The 22,111-nt window shown below is 49.0% G+C and overlaps 1 protein-coding gene across 1 annotated transcript in view; it reads left to right on the top strand.

The window, feature by feature from the left end:
• Window positions 1-2,904: 2,904 nt before the first annotated feature.
• LOC126527214 (galactosylceramide sulfotransferase-like) overlaps window positions 2,905-22,111 on the top strand; it is an 88,502-nt gene continuing 69,295 nt past the window's right edge. Inside the window, exon 1 of the mRNA XM_050174968.2 lies at window positions 2,905-3,610. The gene's annotated coding sequence lies outside the window, so the exon portion shown is untranslated. The remainder of the gene's footprint in view (window positions 3,611-22,111) is intronic.

The following is a 22,111-nucleotide window of genomic DNA, read 5'->3' as shown; positions in this document are numbered from 1 at the left end:
GGGTTCTCGCAGACAGGGGTCTTGACCCGAGCAGGCGCCTCTTGATCCCAGGCATTGATCGCCTCTTGATCCTCTTGAGCAGGTGCCTCAGACCCCGCAGTCAGTGGCCGCCGCGTCTGTCCATTGACTGTGACGACTTCTGGGGCCCGTCAGATCGCACCGCAAAACACCCTGTTCCAGGAGTTCTTTTGGTCCAAACAAACCGTGAAGGTGACGGCGAATCAACTAACAATACTCTGTCCGCCGACCATCACTAGACATGCCGGCGCCGTCGAGCTGTTGATGAGGCGCATTGTTGTCTGTACAAAGCGAGTCGTCGCAGCGGGCTGGGAGGGTTCGGAGGTCGCTTCTCCGAACATCGCCAGCCCCGCAGGCCGATCGTAGGAATAGCTAGCGGATACGACGTAAGTCCCACCCCATCGCCTCCGATATTTCTTAGCGCCTCGCGGGCTGCCATCACGAGAAGTAGCGCGGTCTCTGTCATACGTCATTTCCGGCGAGGGGTAATGGCGGTGTTTTCTTTAGTTTCGGTATCGGAAAAACTTCTGCGAGATTTCCGTGACGCATCCACTCGCATCTCAAACGTAAAATTTCGCTCGGAGGTTCTTCTGTATCTACACAAACTGAAAGTATACGCTTTTTTTTTTACACGGTCAGTAATTCCGTTGCGGTAGCCCCTTTAAAAGAAAGTAAATTATCGCTATGTCATCGATGCTTTCAGTACAGAGCGTCGTAGTTTTATTGCAGAAGTTCGCAGCATTTCGGTTTCAAATTCAGGTACTCGCGCCTGCATATATAGCTAGCGGTCTGAGCAATTGTAATCTAAAACGGCAACCGCTCGAAACCCAGTAACTGCGATGTCATTCAGTTACAGGGCTTTAAATGCAAGTTGAATGCGAGTGCGGTGACTCTAAAAGGAGTTCCACCCTTTGGAGCTTATCTTGTCCCGAAACGATAATCGTCATGCATCGACCTTGCGAACCTTTCCATTCTTTATGGTGCTGCGCGCCGGGCACTTGCATGCAGGTCACGAAGGCCATGCGCGTTATCATTGCGACATAGCATTATTTGCAGGAAAGCAGCGAGGGCGTATTTTTAAAGAAAGGAAGCGCAAGCAAGATAAATTATTATTATTGTTTGGGGATAAGACATGACCCAAATGGTGCAAACATATTTTTGAGTATGTGTATCAACGTGTCATTTCACGTATCAATCACCCTTGTTATCTAGAGTGGCATGCCGTATGGCCTGCTGAACATTTCCAGCATTGATCTAAACTCGTGTCTCCGTTCCTCAATCCCCTCCCCACGTGTAGGGTAGCAAACTGGAAAGATCTAGTTAACATCCCTGCCTTTCTCTCTCTCTCAGCAGTAAATGAAGAACCGCTCTCTATTTTCTGTCAGTGCATATTTTATTAGTCTGTGTTTCAGTGCCATTAAACTCTTCGCCGATACGCAATGTGAAACTCCGTTCGTGACACCCTATTACACGTTAACTACTTTTCCGCTCCGTAAGATACCAGGATTAACCCACTCAGCCCGCCTGAACCACGCGGAGAGCCAATCAGCTGGCCAAGCAGTGGTTCAATATGATATCCCTTCTCTACCTCACCTTACTAGTTGTCCAAACGCCATCTCGCACCTTTCTCGTGGTGTGGACTTTGTGCGCTCGTTTTGCTGTCCTTTAACCTTACACTAACGATTCGACTGCGCCAGAAGCTGCCAGATTCGGCTGAAGTTAGAAGAGCTGCTTATGTAATGAAAACAGTGGTACATGAACAGCTCATAACAAGCAGGCGTGAGTCACGATCTTTACAAAGCTCGTTCCAGGAAGGTACTCAAACGGAAAAAATAATAACCAGCAAGAATCTGTGCCAATACATCTGTGCATCAAAGCAAGGAGTGAGCAAATGGCTTGTATTTGAGCACAAGGGTGAATAGTTTCTCCGATTAACATTATAACCTCATCAGTCATTGCCTCCAGTTACGTTTAAATTATGTTCTTGCATCCTGTTGCTCTGCCAGACCACTAAGTCAGCGCAGCATTTGCTTTGTTCAAGTCACTTTCACCTCAGTTTAAGTACTCATCATATAGTCATAACTTATGCCTCCTGCACCGCAACGCACTGCTGTTTTCGTATGTTACCGGCAGAGGACAAGGTGGAGGGTATGCTCTATGCGCACAACTGAAAAATGAACGCGCACGTACAAAGGAAAAAAAAAAAGAAAGCGTGTTCAATTAAACAAGAAGATCGGGCATCCCACTGTCTTCCGAAACACCGGCTTCGGTCAAGTGGTCATTTTTGCGGCGTTCTGCGCAGCCGTCGACATGTCCAATGACCCTGCAGGGAATACAGGGAACGAAGGAGCAATAAAGTGACGTAAAAGAAGCTATTTTCTAGCCTAAGCTTCGCGTGACTTCGTTTTCCTCCACCCAGCCGCCGGTCGCCCATTAGTCGAGGGAAACTGACATCGACACCTGTAGAGAGTGGGAGGGGAGGTGTGATACAAACTTGCCAGCCGAGCCCGACGCGAACCATTGCCTACACGTGCTACGTGAACCCCTGCGAGAGACGTGACGAGGCGAGGGTAAAGGGAGCCACGAAAGTGAACGCGTTCACACACACGCACACACACAAAATGTGTGAGGTAGGGCTCGAGGGGCAGCCCGGCAGGCTTGGCAGGCTGCCCGCCGAATTCGGTTTCGCCGAACGATTTTGCGATGATTTCGCCGCAGACCGGCAGACCAGGGGTGAGAAGGGTAGACTGCAAGAAAGGAGGAAGTGTGAGCGAGAGAACAAGCGTACCCACGACGGCGGGTAGGACGACGTTTTCTCTCTGCTTCTCCCCACTCTCTCGACTCTCAGAATAGCCGAGCCAAGCCAAACCGGCGCGGCACGACGAGAGAGGAAGTAGCGGGCGGGCGGCGGCGGTGAGGGAGGGTCCACCGCTCGGTTGGGCCGGCGCGCGCGATGGACAAACACTCGTTTGTGCACCACCGCTCCCAGCGAGACGCGACGCTTCCGTCCCGTGTGCCCGTCCGGCGTGTTTGCGCGCGTACGCGTTCGTATTCGATTGAAACTCGACTTGGCTGCTTTGACAGTGCCATCGCTCCGTTTCGACGGCACGTGACCGGCCAGCGCCGAAAGAAACTTTCGTGCCTCCGGTTCGTCCCTCGACTCGAACTTCTCGCGCCGCGTGTCTCGTCTCGTCTCTGAGGAAGAAGCGAGCGTGTGTGCGTGAGCGTGCCTTGTCCTGCCCACGGTGGTGTTACGTTCGTAGCCGAAAGTGTCGCGGCAGCGGTGACTATTTCGTCGCTTCGTACGTTGTGGCCGCGCCCACTCTTGATGTGAAGATCGACTCGAGGGAATCGCCGTGTTCGAGTGTTTGAAAGTGACGCGCAGCAGAAGTGCCGAGGTTCGAGGCGGGGAGCTGTCTGCTTCTCCTTGCCGGCCCGACGTTGCAACCTCCACCGAAGCCAGCAAGTGGTCGCCAATTGGGAGCGGCAGCTAAACGAGCCGAGTGATTGGTGGTGATGGATCGCGTGCTCGAGCCGTCAGCACAGCGGAAGCCGTACTCTTCGCGCTAGATCGTCGTCTCATCCCGATGCTGTGAGTACGTGGACGCTGCTCAGTCGCTTTCTCTAACTTCCGAATCGAACCGGTGCAGTACTTGCGTTCGTCGTGGTCTGCAATCAACCAGTCTAGCGACCACGGCACCGATCTATTTTTGTATGGCGAAGGGCATCATCTCGATTTACGATTAGCACCTTTCTTGCTCGACCTGGAGCAGTTTGACGCTATCTTATCAGTCTCAGTCAACAGTGTGTGGTAGTTCCCGGCAGAACGCGCGCCGAATGACGTCATGTGCAGTTAGGGTCGTTTGCGCGCAGCTTAAGCGCTCAAGGAACGGAGCGAATGTGCTTTTTGATAAGGCAGTGATGTTTGTTGATTACATATTCGCTGCATCAAACATTGGTACATATCCACTAAGCATTTCACCCCTCCGTGCGTCGCTACCGGTTCGTTTACTTCGACCTTTCGTTTTGACAGACGAATAAAAAATTTCAGTGTGCCCTAAAATCTACCACACTTAAGCAGGCGCTTTAAAGATATTGGAAAAAGAAGAAAAACTCCTGCTAGTGTTTCAGTGAGCCAAGGTAACTCTCAAAGCCGACGCCACACAGCCAAATGGCAGTGGCTGTGACATTGCGCTGCTAACATTGAGATCGCGGGTTCGATCCCTACCTCGGCGGGCGCATTTCCGAAAAATCCGGCGTGCCTCGTAATACAGGTCGCGGCTATGGCACGCGTAAAACCGAAGCATTTAATTACGAAATTTTAAGTCGGCGCCAACATCCGGGTTTGCCACCAGTTGCGCATGCGCTATAGCAGCAAACCTGCGCGTGAAAAACGAGCACCAACCGATGAGTGGGCGGATTTCCTGCTGAAACAAAGAAAAGATTGTTATCTGTATTCCTTACACAGAAGCCTGGGCGATTCGCGGACGTGTGACGGTTTATCGCTTTAGTGCAGGATGTCTCGGAAGCAACCCCGGAATTGCGGTTGTTCGCTGTACCTCCGTCGAGCGTTTTTTCTTTCTCTTTTTTTTCGAGAAGTCGTCGTATCTCCCGTCCTGGAAAGTCACATGCGCGCTGATGAGCTCATTTCTTATATATATATATATTCCTTCTATTTTTTTCTTTACTGATTGTCGCAATCCTCTACTGATATTAGAGAGTTTTGGCCACGTCACATTTCGCTGTTTGGATGTCCACTAAGACGTGACAAAACCTGTTTGCCTGGATAAAACAGCGACTGTGGATGAAGGACAAATTAATTTTTCTTGGAAGGACATGCCCTTAGTCAGCTTCACAGATGAGTCATTTTGCTTTACATACAGCAGCCGCTGCTCGGTATTCATTTCATATAGGAGGCTATCGTTTTACCGCAGCTTGCATTTCACATGTTTTGCACATTTCAAATAAACGCGCGCATCGTGTACGGAATGCCGTGACGATCGTCTTCGGTTGAACGCGGTAGAGCTACGCGGTGCAGGGACGCCGCAAATTAAAAGAAAGAAAGAAAAAAGATTGTTCTTCCTCCTGGCCTTTCCGTGCCTCTCTGCACATCGCGATGTCAAAGGCGCGCTCTGGGTGAGTTCAACTGGGCAAACAATAGGCCTATTCGATTCAGCCAAGTTTCTCTGCGCCTTCTGCACCTATTCACGGTGCACTGCACCTAGACCCTCGATTCCCCGAGGTGCGGCAGCGCACCCTGCACCCCCGTGCTCGATTGAACGGGGTGCAAGGCAAGATGCCGCCGCGGTGCACTGCACCCTTGAACCTTGCAGCGAGTGGGTGCAGCTCGGCACCCCCTGCACCTTTTCGTTTGTGGTGCCGTGCACCTTTTTTCTGAATCGAACAAACCTAATGTCGACTGGTCAAGGTATGAGAACCTACGACTTCCGGTTCTTCTGCTAGCGTGCCTCCATGCAGCTCTTGCAGTTGCAGTCAGTTGCGTTGATTGCGTGTGTGCACACGTGTTCCATGTCTCGGTTTGCGATTCGCAGTGCCACATCACTTACGACGGCTTACGTGTGGAAACGCGAACGCATTATACCGTTTGTAGACCTCGCAACGTCATGAACACGCTCATTTTATGCACTCGGGACGTGGCGCCACTTGCTCCCCATTGGCTGCGCCGTCACGTGTCCGATGACGTATGTACTAGGCCACACGTTTAGTCCGCCAGAAGGCTGCGACGTGACGTGTGCAGTGACGCATGCGCTAGGCACGCCTTTAGATAGCCAGGATCAACGTTACTGGATTAGATAATTAATCTATAATTACGTTGACTAGAACCGTGGAGCCGCCGTGGCGCCGGGGAAGAGTGCTCGTCTCTCACCCCGGAGGTCCGGGTTCGATTCCCATACAGACCGAAATGTACTAAATTTGATTTCAAAGCCGTTAATTTACTTTGTTTGCAGGAACCTTCCCGAGAAATTTGACGTCAGTCCGAGCATTTTTTTTTTACGTGTTTTTACTCTCTGCGCTGTCGGTCATTTTGGTGCCTTCTTACGGTCACGCCTACCCAGTTCCCATGAAGGGACTGGGTAAAGCTGGCGAACGAACTCTCCTCAGGCTCTTTACAAACACCCTGCTGTGCCCGGCGGTTCTCAAGCACTTTGACCCTTCTTTTGACGGCCGCTGCTCTTTCTGTGGGGAGGTGGCCGACACCTTCCACGTGGTTTGGGCATGCAGGCAAAATCCTTCTCTCCCCCCCATCACCTCTTCCCGAGAGGACTGGGAGGCGGCCCTACTCGGCTGCCAGGAACTATCGGCCCAACAAGCCCTAGTTCGGCGGACCTGCGTAGCGGTCAATACCAACGGGGTCCCGGAATGAGAGGCTCGATGCGCCCAGTATTGCAAGGGGCGCAACCAACTAGAGGTCTCTCCCCGAGCACCTCTCTGTATATATAGCCCAATAAATGCTTTTCACCACCACCACGCCTACTGCGACAGATTTTCGCTCAATGGGGCGTATATTGCTTTCGCAATAACACACACACTTAATGCAAGCACCTATTCCGCACTGACACGATGTTGCGGCTCTCTCGTTCTGGGAGGCGCCGGTGATGCAAACGGCAATGGCGCTTCTCAGCGAAACTCGGCGGTATACGGGTTGCAGGTCTGGTAAGGCGCCGGCGGGCAGGGACGGCTTCGTCCGCTTGCTTGTAATTTCTCTTTTCTGTTTAGCTTTCTTATTTCTATTACGATGTGCATTACAGGTTCAGAAGGACATTGCCTAAGGGAGCACACACAGAAATCGTGATCGCACGAACTGACGATTTCTGTAAGAACAAATTATACAACAATAATTATACGAAAAACTTGGGCGGTGGGCTTTCGGGCCTCGAAGCACGTATTCTAAACAAAACGAGCAGTGAACCGCACTTCCTTCACAACACGGGGTCCATCGCGTCACTGCTTCACAGGAGCACGGGGCCGGCACAGCTGCGACAGCGAGTAGGCGAAAAATGCGGGATCGTGGTAACTGGATGCGGACGGCGTTTTCGAAACAAGAGAAAAAGAAAAAAGCAATCACCGCCCAAGCACTCCGCACGGATGTTTAACCAGCGAAGCTGAAACGTGCGACCCCGGTGTTTATCACTGGGTTAATCCCGACGGTTCATTAAACGATGGCTTGGTAGGCTGCCGAATACTCGGTACGCACTTGGTGCTTGCGCTCGGCTGCACGAGCCTGTTCTCGTGCCCGGGCTGCAGCATCCGCACGACGTAGACGAGCTCGTTCCGGTCCTGCTCGCGGCGTTGCTGATCGAAAGCTGCCTATTCCTCTGGAGTACGTATGACGCGTGGTATACCTACTTCGGAGCCGGAGAGAAACTGCTGCGCGCGCGCTCGGCTGCGACTTCTGCTTCTATTAAATTAGCTTCTTTCTTCCTTCCTTTCGTTCTTTCCTTTTTCTAGTTATTGCACCAGAGCGCTCCCTGGGCGTCCCTGTACAACATCCAGCATATAACCAGGGTTTCCGACCAGGCCTTGTGGGAGGAGCTCTTCAATAAATAAACGCCTTAATGAGCCGTGCCGCAGCCTTCTTTTCTTTATTCGTAGGATTTGCCGCAAATCACGTGGTAGTAAAAGATGTCCAGAAGGGCCATCAAACAAACGCACACGGCCCCGAGTGGTGCAGGTACTGGAGCAATGCTGACTTTTACTCAGCGGCCATGTACTCCTCTGGAACGTTAGGCTTCAGTTTGACCACCTTGTGCCTCTTGCGCCTAATACCCTGAACGTACCAGGGCGCACACACACCAGGTTGCACCCACATGCCCACCAGGTTTCAGCAGGTGAAGTCGTAACTGGCATTATGCTAACATTATATACATGTCGCTCTTAATTCGTGTACACCAATGCTATTACACCATACACCAAGGCTATTACAGTCTGCTTCAGCATTCGTGGCGCGAATCGTTTCGACGACAGACGGCAACGTTTGCAACGTGCGCAGTCTGCGTGACTACAGCAAACGCGTAGCTTTCGATTTTGACGCCGCGTTGACGGCACTGCAAGTGGGCACCCTCGGCACCGAGGCAGGAAACCCATCGATCTGCGAGTTCCGATCGATCACCTGGTGGCACAATTGGTTTGCCACAAGTGAATGTTTTACGAGAATACGTGTGTCCGCTGTCTTCCTCCTTTTTCTTTTTTTTTTTTTTGCTTTTCCGTAGAAGTGTGCATCGCGCAGAAAATATTAAGTGGGCTGCATTATACGGAAACTTGCTTTTTCTTTCTCGCTATATTTCCGTCGTCGCCTTCATTAATTTTGATGTATTTGTCGCGTGTCACAAAGCAATGGCATATTCGACTGGTCACTTTCGAGCGTTCTCGCCGTGCTGTTTGCATTATGGTCGAAATCGAAAGCTCGGAGCGCATTCCCTCATGGTTTATTCAGAGCGCCGACCCGCCGTGATTTGTCAGTGGCTATGGTGTTGGGCTGCTATAAGCACGAGGTCGCGGGATCGAATCCCAGCCAGGGCGGCCGCATTTAGACGTGGGCGAAATGCCGAAAACACCCGTGTACTTAAATTTAGGTGCACGTTAAAGAACCCCAGGTGTTCGAAATTTCCGGAGTCCTCCGCTACGGCGTGCCTCATAACCAGAAAGTAGTTTTGGCACGTAAATTTAGTTATTCAGAGCGCCGCGCTCTCACATTCGAGCTGGGAGCGCGCGACCGAGATCCGACAGAATGTTCTGGTCACCGCGACTCGTTCGATTGTTCTGGAATTAGCCGAACGTTCGATTGCTGCAGGCTTAAACCGAGTTGGAACGCGATATGCAAACTGTACTCAAATGTACCGTGTGTCGCGGTTTTTTGTATATTTTTGTTCAACGTCGAAAAATATGTCGATTATCGATAATTATCGCGAATAATTTTTCCGTTTACGTATTACACTTCGCGCTTTACCGGACACATGCGTGGTAGTAGCGCGACACTATTGTATAGCGACAACTTGTGACGCTTTGTTCAACCACGTGTTGAAAGCGCTTCTTTTCTTTTTTGTATTGCACGAGTGTGGTCGTCGAAGGAAAACGAACAGAACGGCCTATGTTAACGACTACACTTCTCTCGGATCTTGATACCAACAGCTAAGCAGTCTATCGTATGGCCGTCGCGCGATATCGTCTCTGTGTGCTGTGGTTAAACACACAGCGCCCGGGGATGGCGCCACCAGCGCCTCCGCTACCGTCTTCGCCTCGTGTATTCTCTAAGCGGCGATGCGCGTACGTGTGACGCAGGTATAACCAGCAGCGCTGGTGGCGCCGCCTTGTGACACTGAGCGTAGCGACAGTCCAAAATTATTATCGCGGTGACTGGCTATATGGGCTACTTTGTTGCTGGCACAAAAACGTTTGTGCGCTGTGTGGTTCCTGCGCTTCGCTTTGATAAGTAAATCGTGCGCTCCGAGGCGCATATTTGTTGCGTTGAGGGTATTTATATACCGTTTGTCCTTTTACTGCGAAATACCATGGAGAATGGAGCAGTTCACGGGCGAAACTATGTAGGGGCAAAGTAACAGATGGCCGATTGCCGTGTGTGTGTGTGTGTGTGTGTGTGTGTGTGTGTGTGTGTGTGTGTGTGTGTGTGTGTGTGTGTGTGTGTGTGTGTGTGTGTGTGTGTGTGTGTGTGTGTGTGTGTGTGTGTTATTCGACTAGACACTGGCAGCAGCCACGCTCAGCAAAGTTCGGGAGGGTTAGCAAAAAAAAAGTAACTTTAAGAAATATGAAACGTTAACTGACGTTTTTCGCCGGTACAAGTACTTACGCTACGCTAGTCGCATGGTTCGCTGCCACAGTTCCTGTTTCGATTCACTTTAGGTGACCACTGAAGAATTCAGTGCGAGATCCGCCCACGAAACCACGGCATACACCTGCCCTGTGTGCGTCCCCGGTCCCTGAAAGACGTGTTCCAGAGAGACTGCCGATAACGAAAGCATTTCGCCCGGCTTCCCGGTGCTCGGTGCTGTCCAAATTTACGCCCCAGCGATGGTTGCCTCCGAGTAACAGAAACATGTCCCGAAGGCTGTGCTTTTTACTAGCTGTGTGCGCCGGAAGCAATTGCGGAGGCGGAAACACGTCATAGACGCCATGCTTTATACACCATATCTATGCACAAAATTCTCGTCGTATTGAACGGTGTACGTGCCACTGCATTCGTGGTTATCACGAAAGTCTGTTCGTCAAACTCGACTGGCAAGGTGCAACTCCTGAGACGCCACTTCTTTGTTAATTGGCAGCTTTCTCTAGTGTACTGATTGGTACGATGCACCATTATAAAATTTTCAGTGCTTCACATTAACCGTAATATGTTTTTGCCTTTCCGTCATGTGTTGTTGTTGTTGTCGTCCCAAATGCCCTGTGAAGGGTTTATTGGCCCAGTCGAGCTGTCCATAACAGCGTTTAGCCAATGAATCCCTCCGGAACTGTTGTTTGTGGGAAATAAATTATTTGATTTGATTACCTCATTTCCTCCTTAATTTATTACAGACCTTGCCCTAGTATTTCAAACATCATATTCATGACGCAGCGAAAAGGCAAAAAAAAAAAAAAATGGAGCAACGAAGTAATGTGTACGTTTCCGTGTCACATTTCCGGGTTGCCGCGGGCAAAACATATTCGCGAGCCTCGCATGGCTCGAGCTACAGAGGCGCGGCGGCTCTATCCTTGCTCTTGTTTGTATGTCGTGGCAGCGTATGTCGCGGCTTCGCTTTTGACAGCAGGTTGCAGTGCTCGCTCCCAGAGCACAGCTGCATGCGTTCTCAAGGTATAGGCGCAGTACAGGCTGCATGCGTCAGCGCTTCCTAAACACCGTGCTGGACACGAATCGCGCCGCCGTTTGGTACTGGTTTTCTGCAGGGCGGTCACGTGACCTGTCGGTTGGAATAACAACCGTCCACGTTTCCGAGAACTGCGTTGTTCGCTGCGGTGTATATGCGTGGTTGCACCATGCGCTTGGTGGCGGAGCCAATAGGGAGTTTTTTTAAAGATTAGGGGGACGTAAGCGTTGGGGCTCCTAAGCGCTATAGAGTGGCCCCAGCGCTTGCGTCTCCGTCATCTAAAAACTCTCTAATAGCTATCTCAAGCCACCAGTGGCCGTATGCCGCTGCAGTACGAGTGAATGAACGAATCGGAGAAGAAGAATGAATGAATGAACGCTCGGGGGATGAAATAGCGGATTATATAAGTAATTGACAGATGAAAGAAAAGCGAATGAAGTAATCAGCGGCATTAATTAATGAGTGGACGTATGAATTGAAATAGCGAAGGAACGAAATAGCGAAGTTAACGGAGGAACGTAATAATAAGCGAACAATTTAAACGATGAATGAATTAATGAGTGAATGAATGAATGAATGAACAAATCATTAATTGGATGAACGACTGAAGTAACGTGATGATAAATTAATTAATGGGCTAAAGAATAAATGAAATAACGCATACGCGATAATATAATGAATTAGTTAAAGAACTGATGGCTGAAATAACAAGCGAATGCAGAAACAAAGGAGTAAGTGAGCCGATAGACCAATCAACGAAATAGCGAGAGTGTGCCAACGAATGAGTGAACGGAGGAATGAACTAGCGAGTGAACGGAATAGCTGATTAATGGACCATCGATGAAGTAAGCAAATTAGAAACATGAATGATTGAGTGGACGGATGAATCAATGTAAGAGCGATTTTTCAACGAATAAGTGAACGAAGGAATTAATTGAACGAGCCAGTAAATAGAATAGGAAGCAAATGAACTAGTGGAAGAACCGATGAAGTGGATGAGCAAATGTAAGTCGGTGACTAAATGTGTGCAGCTTGTAAATCAACTGTTTTGTTTTTTATTTGCCATACGGCGAACGAGAAAGCGAGGATTAAGATGTGGGAGGGTGAAGGATCTCATGGCGAGGAGGAGCTATTGCTGAAACGTACAATTTACTAATATATTTCAACATTCCTATTTATAGTAAAGTGAAACTACGAATCATTGTTTTCTTGTAGAAGCATTCCTTCTAAACTTGCATTTTAGTTAATTTCGCGGTAATGATTTGGTTATTACGACATCAAGTAAAGTGCAAAGTTTCGTTTTATGAATTTCGCACCAGAACCCTAGCTTTCCGGATTTCGCACCGAACGCCGATACGTCAGAGTGTAAAGTCAGGGGTATCGAAGTATTTGCTCATATTTGAGCCGTTTTGTCTGAGTGTAAACGTTCTTGGAACTTGCCAAGTTCAGTCTTGGGCTCTTCTAGAGCGCAACGCAGGCGGTCTTCACCGAGCAAAGGCCGTGGAAATCTGTGACGTCACGACAAGCTCGGGCGGAAACTTCAAGGCGGCGTCGCCACCAGTGGCCTGCCGTTGTTTACCAATACTGTTGTTTTTGCGATAAGAGTGGCCTTTATGGTATTGTAAACGGGTCATTTGCTGGAACAGCTGGGAAATAGAAAACTTATCTTTAATGTTCCTTTAAATTAGCCGTCTAAGTGAGTTGTAAACTTGCTGCATCGCGGTAGCTTGTCTCAAAACTTTACTTCCACATGAGATGTCGCGCAAACACAGGCAAGAATAGCCAAAAAGCCACAACTCATGTCGAGAAAGAAGTGCTACGAAGTATACAAGGCAGGAGAAAAAAGAAAGAAAGAATTGTTAATGAACCCGCAAAGTGGAGGGAGATTTCATGAAAGTATATATATAACTTGGTCTTCTATACCTGACAGTGGCACAAAACTACAAAGGAAACGCGTACGTTTTTCTTCCCAGAAAGAAAGCCTCGTAGTTGAAGAAAATTCGTTCTGCTAGGTGATGGGCCAGCAGAAAATAGGTCCTGCTCGATTTCACGTAGTCCTTAAATGATAAGACACTAGTCGCCAAATGCGAGAGTGAACAAGTTGACTCTTTATCGGGTGAACTCGGCCGGCGCCAAGAGATATAACAGGCAACGTTTCAAGAAGCACAACGTTATCGGCGAACATGGTCGTTGGCCGTCGAAATCTGATGTATGCGGGTCAAGTGCGCCGACTATGTGTACATGGCTCGTATCGTACTTTCCAGCGCAATTACTGGTGGCCGCGTACGTTCCAGAATGTATGCACCACCGTTCGCGTCGCGCGCGTAATTTGATTAAACGAGGTCATTTCGCAATGGAGCAGAATTCGCAGCGCTTCCTGAAGGAAGCATGTAGCCATCTCCAGAGCTGCTGCTGTCGCGTACGCCATTTCCGATAGCGTCACCGCGTTCTGCGTCGCGCGCCGTACAGTCGGGAACCGTAATTACTTCCTCTCTCCTTTGACGAGGGGATGCACGTTGAACGCAGATGTTCGTGCTCCTCGCCGACTGACAGCTCGCGCGGCCGAACCGCGGCTGGCGAGAAATTTTGCGCGACCGAATTTAGGGGCTCGCTCGCGTGGCTTCGGTCTTGACAGGGTTGTATCACGCCCGCTTGCAGCTGCGCTTCCGTCGCCTGGTTCCCTGCGCGAAAATTACCAGACGTAACTCTGACGCTGCGATGGTCCAGCTTGTGTCTTCAGCCGTTCTTGTGGCGCTATTTGTTAGGCTGAGGCTCTGTTCCAATACTCGCCTTGGACGGCTAAATAGGCATGCTAAGTGGACAGCGGCCATCTTACGTCTCGTTGCAGTTCTGACGAAGCCGGTGAAAGAGACAGCTTCGCGAAGACAGCATCGAAGTCCAAAACTACGCAGTCTGTTTTGCTGTCCAAACAACATGGCGGCTGAGCAGAAGGCTTGTCAAGTCGACGACAAGGTCATCTTCTCCTAGCAGAACAGTCACGCCTTACGCGCCTAATTAAAGCGACGCTGTGTTTCTTTTACACGTTCGCGCACGCAAAGACAGCGATAATATGTGCTTTTTTTAGCTTTTTCCTTGTCAACGCGAGGTGGCGTCATGTCGCAGAGGTGTCCTCCAGGCGTAACGAAACTTGGAGCGCAGCAGAAGACGATGGACGAAGACAGGGTCACGCAAACACACTTCGTCTATCGTATTTTGCTGCGCTGTAAGTTTGGATGAAGTAATTCTGTGCCACCTAGCCCACCTATCCATCCGATTGAAGGTCGCATCAGCTGGCACTCCAAAATCGTCTGCTCAGAAAGCGGCCGGTCATCGAGGCGTGCCAACGCCGTTACGAGCGACTGTCTCTGGGATCTGTAGCTAGGACAATGACAGAGGGTATGCTCGATTGTTTCCTCGCTGCCGCAACTATCACAGGCACCACTGTCAGTCATTCCGATGCGGCAAGCAAATGCATTCGTGAAAGACACTCCTAGCCATAGTCGGCAGAGAACAGCAGACGGACAGACGGACGGACGGACGGATAGATATGCTGTGCGAGTGAAAAGAACTCTACCCGTAGGTGTTACCCACGTTCCCAACGTACATGGCTACTCACGAATATTAGGCCGGTTAAGCTTATTAAATGAAATTTATTGAACGGATACGATGTTTCGCCAGTTGATAGCATATAGTACGAAAAACGCATGCCTCTTGATGGTAAGAAGTCTAGATGGATAGACAGTGTAGCGCATACAGTCATGCTTCATTCGGACTTATATTTGTTTGCAGTTTATTAAAGTTCTGCAACGTAGACAGCGAGCGACTGCAGCTGATGTTCCAGGTGAGATTATTAGAGATAAGCGAAGTTGGACGGGCGCTATCTATCAGAGTCCTGGCCAATCCCCCACAGTGGGTATATGAGCCACCGAGTTCAGAAAACAACATCAACATCCTTTTTCATTGTTTGCATGAGTAACGAATTTGGGATTTTGGGATAGCCGGCTCTGACGTAGCCAACCTTTCCATGTTTCTACACCTAAAAAAGAAAAAAAAAGACAACAGAATGACAATACGAAACAGAACAACAATGCATAGCTCAAATAACCTTGGTTACCTTTTACAGTAACCAAACGGGCGCGAAGGGTAGCTTTAAAAATGCAGTCGGAGACGGCGGAGCCTTTGCCGATTTGCTGAAATTAGGAAATTTGCAGGCAGTAGATGTAGTCTGCCTATACGCAAGACGTGTCAAATCGGAGATTGCTGGCAAAGGCCTTCGAATTGCAGTGTACGGGAAATAGGCTAAAATGATGAAACTAAAATGCTGCTGTTCAAGCCTTTTCTTTTTTCTTATCCCATAGGCGTTTTGACCAACAGGGCGGCGGGGGCAACTGACGACTACGGCTTCCTCCATGGACTGAGGAGGCCAACCACAGTAAATGCAACAACCGCTTCAACAAACCTTTATTCAATTAATAAATCGCGTAGGCGTAATAACAAATCCTTCTTTATTTTATTTTTTGCGGCAAACTTCTCCGACTCTATGGCGCATCGGGGACAAAAGAAAAAAAAAACACAGATAGAGATGTTTTGCATCGCTACATGAACACATTTGCCGTGAGGTTTGGGCGAGGAAACCACGATTGGGGGCAACAGGTGGGTGTCGCGGAGTTTGGGATAAAATTCCCTTGAACGACGCACCTGGTTAGAGCAGCGTAGAAGCTCGCTTTGTGTAGCTCCGTTACAACAAGAAACACGAATTTTCGGGCCTACAGGAAAGCGCGGAAAATAAACGTAGAGTTGAAGGAATTGAGAATTACCTATTCACCACTTGGCCGGCGTGTCATTGCGATGAAAACGTCGACGTTTGCGTCGACACCAGAACTGTATAGTGCAAGAGGTGAGCTAAAATCGCGTAGCTCTGTTGAAACTTAAAACCTTAAAAATGAGTATTTTGCTGAACCACAGAAATAGTTTTTAGGCACGTATAGGTACAGTGCTTATGAATATATCAGGTGTTTTATAGTAAAAGAATTAAAAAAAGAAACGATTCCTGTGGCATACAGCACAAATGTGCTCATTCCAGCTGCAGATTACTCGAAGAGGTGGACATTACTTGCACAACAAATCAACATGCGTAAATAGAAAATAAAAAACAGTCGCTAATCAACTTCCTAATTACTTGAAGGCACGTATTGCGATTTACAATATGAAGACCGAGTTTTGAAAGCACATCTGCTTGGAACGAATTGGGAAACTAGCACCGATCTTTGAGGTAAGCACCGTTAGAGTTGGGGTAAAAATGCGCGGTTGTTCAGCGCTTATTTCGTTAACAAAACGGCTTTTATCAAGCCGGTGTTTCCAGCTGGAGAGTGCTATCAAAGTTAAGGCCGCAGACTGGCGTACGCGTTTCCTTTAGCGGTCGACCGCTCTGTACTTTGCTGCACGAGCTGATTTTATTGCAAGTCCATCGGAAAGAAACTCATATGATCCAAATCCAATGATCCCATATGAACATATGGGGTTATACCATATAGAAACACGTACGTTTCCATTTATAATATATGGAGCATGTCCTGTGGAACATGCCCCATATATGATGTGATATGCAGAATCGCATATATATAGCAGCATGTTTCTGCATATAATGCGGACCATGTCCCATGGAACCTGTTCTTATATGGTGTGATATATATGGGTTATAAAAGCCCGTATGTTTCTACATATAATACCGAGCATGTCCCACAGAATCTGCCCCATATATGATATGATATATGGGATCTCACATAAAGGCCCGTATATTTTCGTATATAATATGGAGAATGTCACATGGAACATGCCCCATAAGTGATGCGATATATGGGAATATACGGGCTTTTCTTTCGGATCCCGCTATGTGTTGATATACTGGCTACGGGGATCATATGGAACATGCCTCAAGTAATATATGGGGACATTAATAAGGGGAAAATGAGACATGCCATGACATGTCATATGGAAACATGCCAGTTTTTATACGGAACGATCCCATATGTGTTCGTATGGGCCTACTGATACGAGGCGCATGAGCTTCTCTTTTTTTTTTTTTCCGATAGGGAAGCAAGCATGTCAAAGTACGAGGACCGTGGAGAAGAAGAGCGGGATGAAGAGCGTTGTCTATCAAGTGAAAGGTTTAATTCAGCCGAGAGTCAAAATTTCGGCTGATTCCTTTAGTCGACATAGACAGCGCTCGTCCTGTCTCCTTATATATGTATAGTCGTTTGCCGCGCTGCTTATACACTGCATCACTTCCAGCCATTGCCGGCTTCACCGTCTGTAGACAGTTCGCGTTTATACCTTTGGCAATGTTGCACAGATTTACGGCAGGAGCGGGCACAGTATGTGCGCACGCAGACCCTCGGAATTGAGTCGCACCTGGTGGCACCTGTTGCACATGCATGCCGCGCGGTGCTCTATGGGCGAAAAATAAACAACTAAATAAAGCAACGGGCAACGTCATGCGCAGGCGCGACGCCGGAGTGTATGTGCATTCGGTTGTGCTTGCGACGAGCTCTCCCTCTGCACATTGGAAATCCCGAGTGCATGCAGTCGCGGTGCACGCATGACGAGGCGCGCGGACCAAGGTTGAAGCGCTGGCCCACAATTTGGCCTCAAGGTTGCCTACTGCGAGCGCAGTGAGGCGCGTTAAAGAAACGGCGCACCGCCGCGTCACTCACGCGTTACGACGCCTCACTGCTCGCGAGGCCCCTGCCGTCGTCTTCCAGGTGAATATGATCTTCCTCGCAGTATACCGCCAACCCGTGGTGCAATGCTTTCCTTTCTTTTTCCTTCTTTTTTTTTCTTTGTTGTCGCTTCGTATAAAGCAACTGCACCTCCGCCCTGGTACGTGCATGCTTTCCATACGTCGAGAGGGTACGTGAGTGTCTCGTCCGACGCTTTCGGGTCGCACGAATGTCAGTGAGTGTCTTGCAAGTCTACTATATAGCCCATAATTAAAGCAGTAGAAGGACGTGACGTCTCCAGCTTTCGGCAAACTCTTTCTGAGAAGGAAGGTGAGGACGGTACTATAGCTACGGGCGGATCTAGCCTCGCTATGAGACATGCCGGCAACTGTTCCGCCCGATGGGTCTCATTTGAACTCGTGCGCATGCGGGATAAATGTATGCCACAGAGCTACATGTGGCGTAAGCGTGTCACTTATCACTAACACTGTGAAGAGGAAACGAGCAATCGCATACTTAGTGCTGGGCCGGTTGGTTCGTACATAATGTGGCGTAATAGGACGCGAAGCATTGCGAAGTAAAGCCTGTACAGGAAAGGGCGTCCATACACTCGTTATGGCGTAATGGGTCTCGGAGCATCCGAGCTCTCCTTCCTGTCCTGGTCTTACTTCACAATGTTTCGCGTCCTGTTTCACCATAGTTAGGAAATGAACAAAGGCAGGACGTCTGCACTAGTCTGGACGTCTGCACCAGTCTTACTATAATAAGCCACCCGATTGTTAGCTATTAGCGAGTATTTCTATACCTCACCCTTCGTTGTATAAATTGGTCTCTCTGAAAACTCGCTTTCTAACATCTTAGTGTCCCCGCTAGTTTAGACCAAGTCCTCCTTGGCCTCTTTCTCGTCTGGTTGCATTCATGCGAAGCTTGCAACAAGGCACCTACACAGAAACCTTGTCATGGTATTGACTTCGCCTTGACTGTCGCGAAGGGTAAAGGCGACGTCGCATGCATGCATGTAGCCACGAAGCTACGTATAGGGAAATCTGCGTGGGGATGTACTCGGAAGAAAAGCTTCGGGCAGTCGAAGAAAGAACGTTTTAAAAATTCGTCACGATGGTCTAAATGCACTCGCACTGCCATGCGTGCTAATCACTACACTGGCACGTGACAGCGCTATTTTTTATATTATTTGTGGCTATTGTAAGAACCGGAAAGGAAGAGGGGAATTCTGGCAGTCCGCACCGTTATAGCTGTAGCCCAGGTCTGACACCTGAACATCGACCAGCAGTAAGTGGGGTAAAATGAATTGATCGACAACTGTAAACTTGCGAACACTTAACAGTTATGAATTAAATTAGTTTGCGGAAAATTGCAAGGTGAAATAGGCGCCATGAAGGGAAACGAACAAATGAATGGATGGATTAAACATTGGCTCTAGACGAGTCACTACATATATATGCTAAGGAAGGCCCATCTTGAGATTCCGCCTCATCTTTAACTTCAGCTGGGATTCCGTCCACTGGTGAACTTTTCTAGGCACTTGGTCCAAATGGAGTACTGGCATCTACCGGAATGTAGAGCGAAGTTTGAAAGGCCACTACAATTAGGAAACTGCAACCATCGAAGTACAGCGTGTGACCATACTAAAGGGAACGCCAGATTTGCGTTTAAGGCCGGTGATATCTCTCAGATCTGCAGCGTGATAAAGAAAGTTCGGAGGAAACGATTCTTCAACGCGCGGGCTATATTACGAAGAGCAGTGAGTGAATTTATAACGTTAAGCGTTCGTAAGAATCGATGTTTGAACGTGTAGACCAAGTGTTTCATAGCAAGACACTGACTTGAGCGAGTTGGGATTGACGAATCCATGGCCGGCTTTCAGCGCAGAATTGCGCAAAGAAACACAAAAAAAAAAAAAACCCTACAGCGTGCGCGTTTTCAAAGTGAAAGTGTTCCCTTTCACATTGGCTCGAATCGCACCTCCGTCGTGCTGTTTTGAGCGCAGCGCAATTTGCTGCATTGATTTAACTAGGGCTGGGTTCACGAAGTTTCGTGCAGGTAATATACAGGTTGTTTCAGCGAACAATTTCAAAATGTTTTCTAGAATTGCCTGTGGCAGATCGTACAACCCTAGTCCACGAGCTGGTCTACCCGAAGAGGCGGACATTAGTTACTTGCACGATAAATTGAAATGCATAATCGAATAATTAAAATAAATTGACTAATTAAGTTATTTGACTAATTACCTTATGGCACATATTGCAATTTACAAATTCTAGCGGGTGAGACTGCAAGGCATATCCACTTGGAAAGAATTGTGTGGCCGGATGGTACCATTTACGATGCGCCGTCGACATTGCAGTAAGAATGCACTGTCGTTCCACTTACTTTCTCAACCAAACATCGTTTCATGCGTTGGAGCGCGAAAAGTTACTGAAACGCCAGTGCATTTCTCCGCAAAGTTCCGCGATACCCTGGCGCCCCAAGAAGCGCTCGTACAGCAAGTTCGTTGAGCACCCATGGCTAGTAGAGTCCTAAAATGAGAACACCACCCACATCAACCTCAAGAGCAAGGACCTCGATGGTTGAAGTAAACGTTCTCTCTCTCTCTCTCTCTCTCTCTCTGGAATTAATATCTCCAAACTGGTGTCATCCTAAGAATTCGTTTCAAGTGGATCCGCCTTGCGAACTCGCTAGCTAGAATTTGTAAATTGCACTATGTGGCTTAAGGTAAATAGATGAAAAACGTATTATTGAATTTTCGTTAATTTGTCGATTATGCATTTCAATTTCTTGTGCACGTAATGTCCTCCTCTTCGAGTAGACCAGCCATCATGAACTAGAATTGTGCTATCTTCCACAGGCAGTTCTTAATATATATATACAATGCTAACTATTACACATTTCTATTCCACTCCTGTAATATCCCTGTGCAAGGACTGACGGTATATGTAAATAAATAAATAAATAAATAAATATTTTGAAACCGTTTGCTGAAACACCCGGTATATAGCAGTTGCCTACATTTGGGGAAAGAGCAGTGTGCTCAGCGTAATGTGCTACAGAGAATGCTGGATTCATTTGTCACTCCTGTCTGGCCCAGCTAAGGAAGAGCTCAGATTGATTGTTTTCTGGGAGCCTAATTATTTCTCTTTCTTTTTTTCTCTTTCTGCGAGTTCCGCTCCGTCGCGCAAAAAAAAAAAAAAGCTTGCGACATGCGCGGTGCGAAGCACAGGCCGTTGCATGCAGCAGAATGCCGTGTACGTTTGCCTCTGTGCAGTTTGTTGGGGTCTCGGTGCTGGCGCCCGTTATTGCGAATGGGTCGCAAGCCCCAAGGGTAGCGTTGGCCTGGCGGCCTGGGGCACTGGAAGCATCCGAAGGTCCCGGCAAAGCAAGAGAAGACTGGTAACAGAACAACTTGTTTATTCTAACATAGCAAAAGAGCGGCCGGTCAGGTCGACCGAAGTGGAGAGACGGGAGAGCACGTAACTCAACAGTACAAATCGGAGCCTCTCTCCTGGCGTCCGGGGGCAGCTGCTCTTATACTCTCGGCGTCGCGGGCCAGAAGGAAGGTCACGGGATGAGCCCACGCGACGGCGGAGCATGAGCCCACGACGGCGCGCACGGTCGAGCCGAGAGACATGGTGAGCCGAGTGTAGTGACGCATCGCCAACCCGCCGACGGACAGACCTGCTGGCTCCTCACTTGGGGAGCTCCGCTCCCCGGCTGCCGCGCTTTGACAAGCGTGGGCACACACACACACACGCACATACGAAGACACGTGGCACTGAAACACGCCTGGACACGCTTGGCGGGGAGGCGTTGCGGCGGCGTCGAACGGGCCAAAATGTCCGCCGCTTTGAACGAAGCCCCGGCGTCCGTGGCCTCCGCGCCGGCATTACCGCGCGTTGTAGGCGAAACGTAACAGACCGCCCCGCCGGGGGAAGGAGATCCCGATGGTCAGGGGACTGCATCCGCTGTCCGGAGGGATGTCGCTCGATGATGCTCATAACCGAAGTCGGGCGTCCTTTGGCATTTCTTGAGCGCAGCGCACAGAGAAGGCCTCGTTCTCACGTGCACGTTCACACAGGACACTGCAAAGTGACTTCGGGAGAGTTGACATTTTTGTTCTCGTTTCCGGCAAGCGTTAGAACTACGCCGAAAGTCAACCGCTCAGTCAGCAAGCACGGCACAACCCTCACTAAGCCCTGCCAGGCTCTTTCCCCTTTTATACTGCTGCCTAGTTCCTTACAGTAGTTTAGCAGCACTCAGAACGCGTCCATAAATCGGAAAATTGCACTAGAAAGCACATCATCACTTTGAAACACTACACAAAAGCAATAGGTTAAAAATCCTGCCTCAGGAAGAAAAACATCAGTAACAAGCAATTTTGAGGCTGATTCCCACGTTAGGGGCTTCGACTTAAGCCATCGGCGTTACCCTTGAGACTCCCCTTTTTGTAACGCACCTCAAAGGAATATTGTTGCAAAGCGAGGCTCCAGCGCAGGAGGCGGCCATTTTTGGGAGAGATGG

This window comes from Dermacentor andersoni, chromosome 9 (assembly GCF_023375885.2).
Source record: "Dermacentor andersoni chromosome 9, qqDerAnde1_hic_scaffold, whole genome shotgun sequence".
NCBI lineage: Eukaryota > Metazoa > Arthropoda > Arachnida > Ixodida > Ixodidae > Dermacentor > Dermacentor andersoni.
This window is presented reverse-complemented; position numbering and strand designations above follow the sequence as displayed.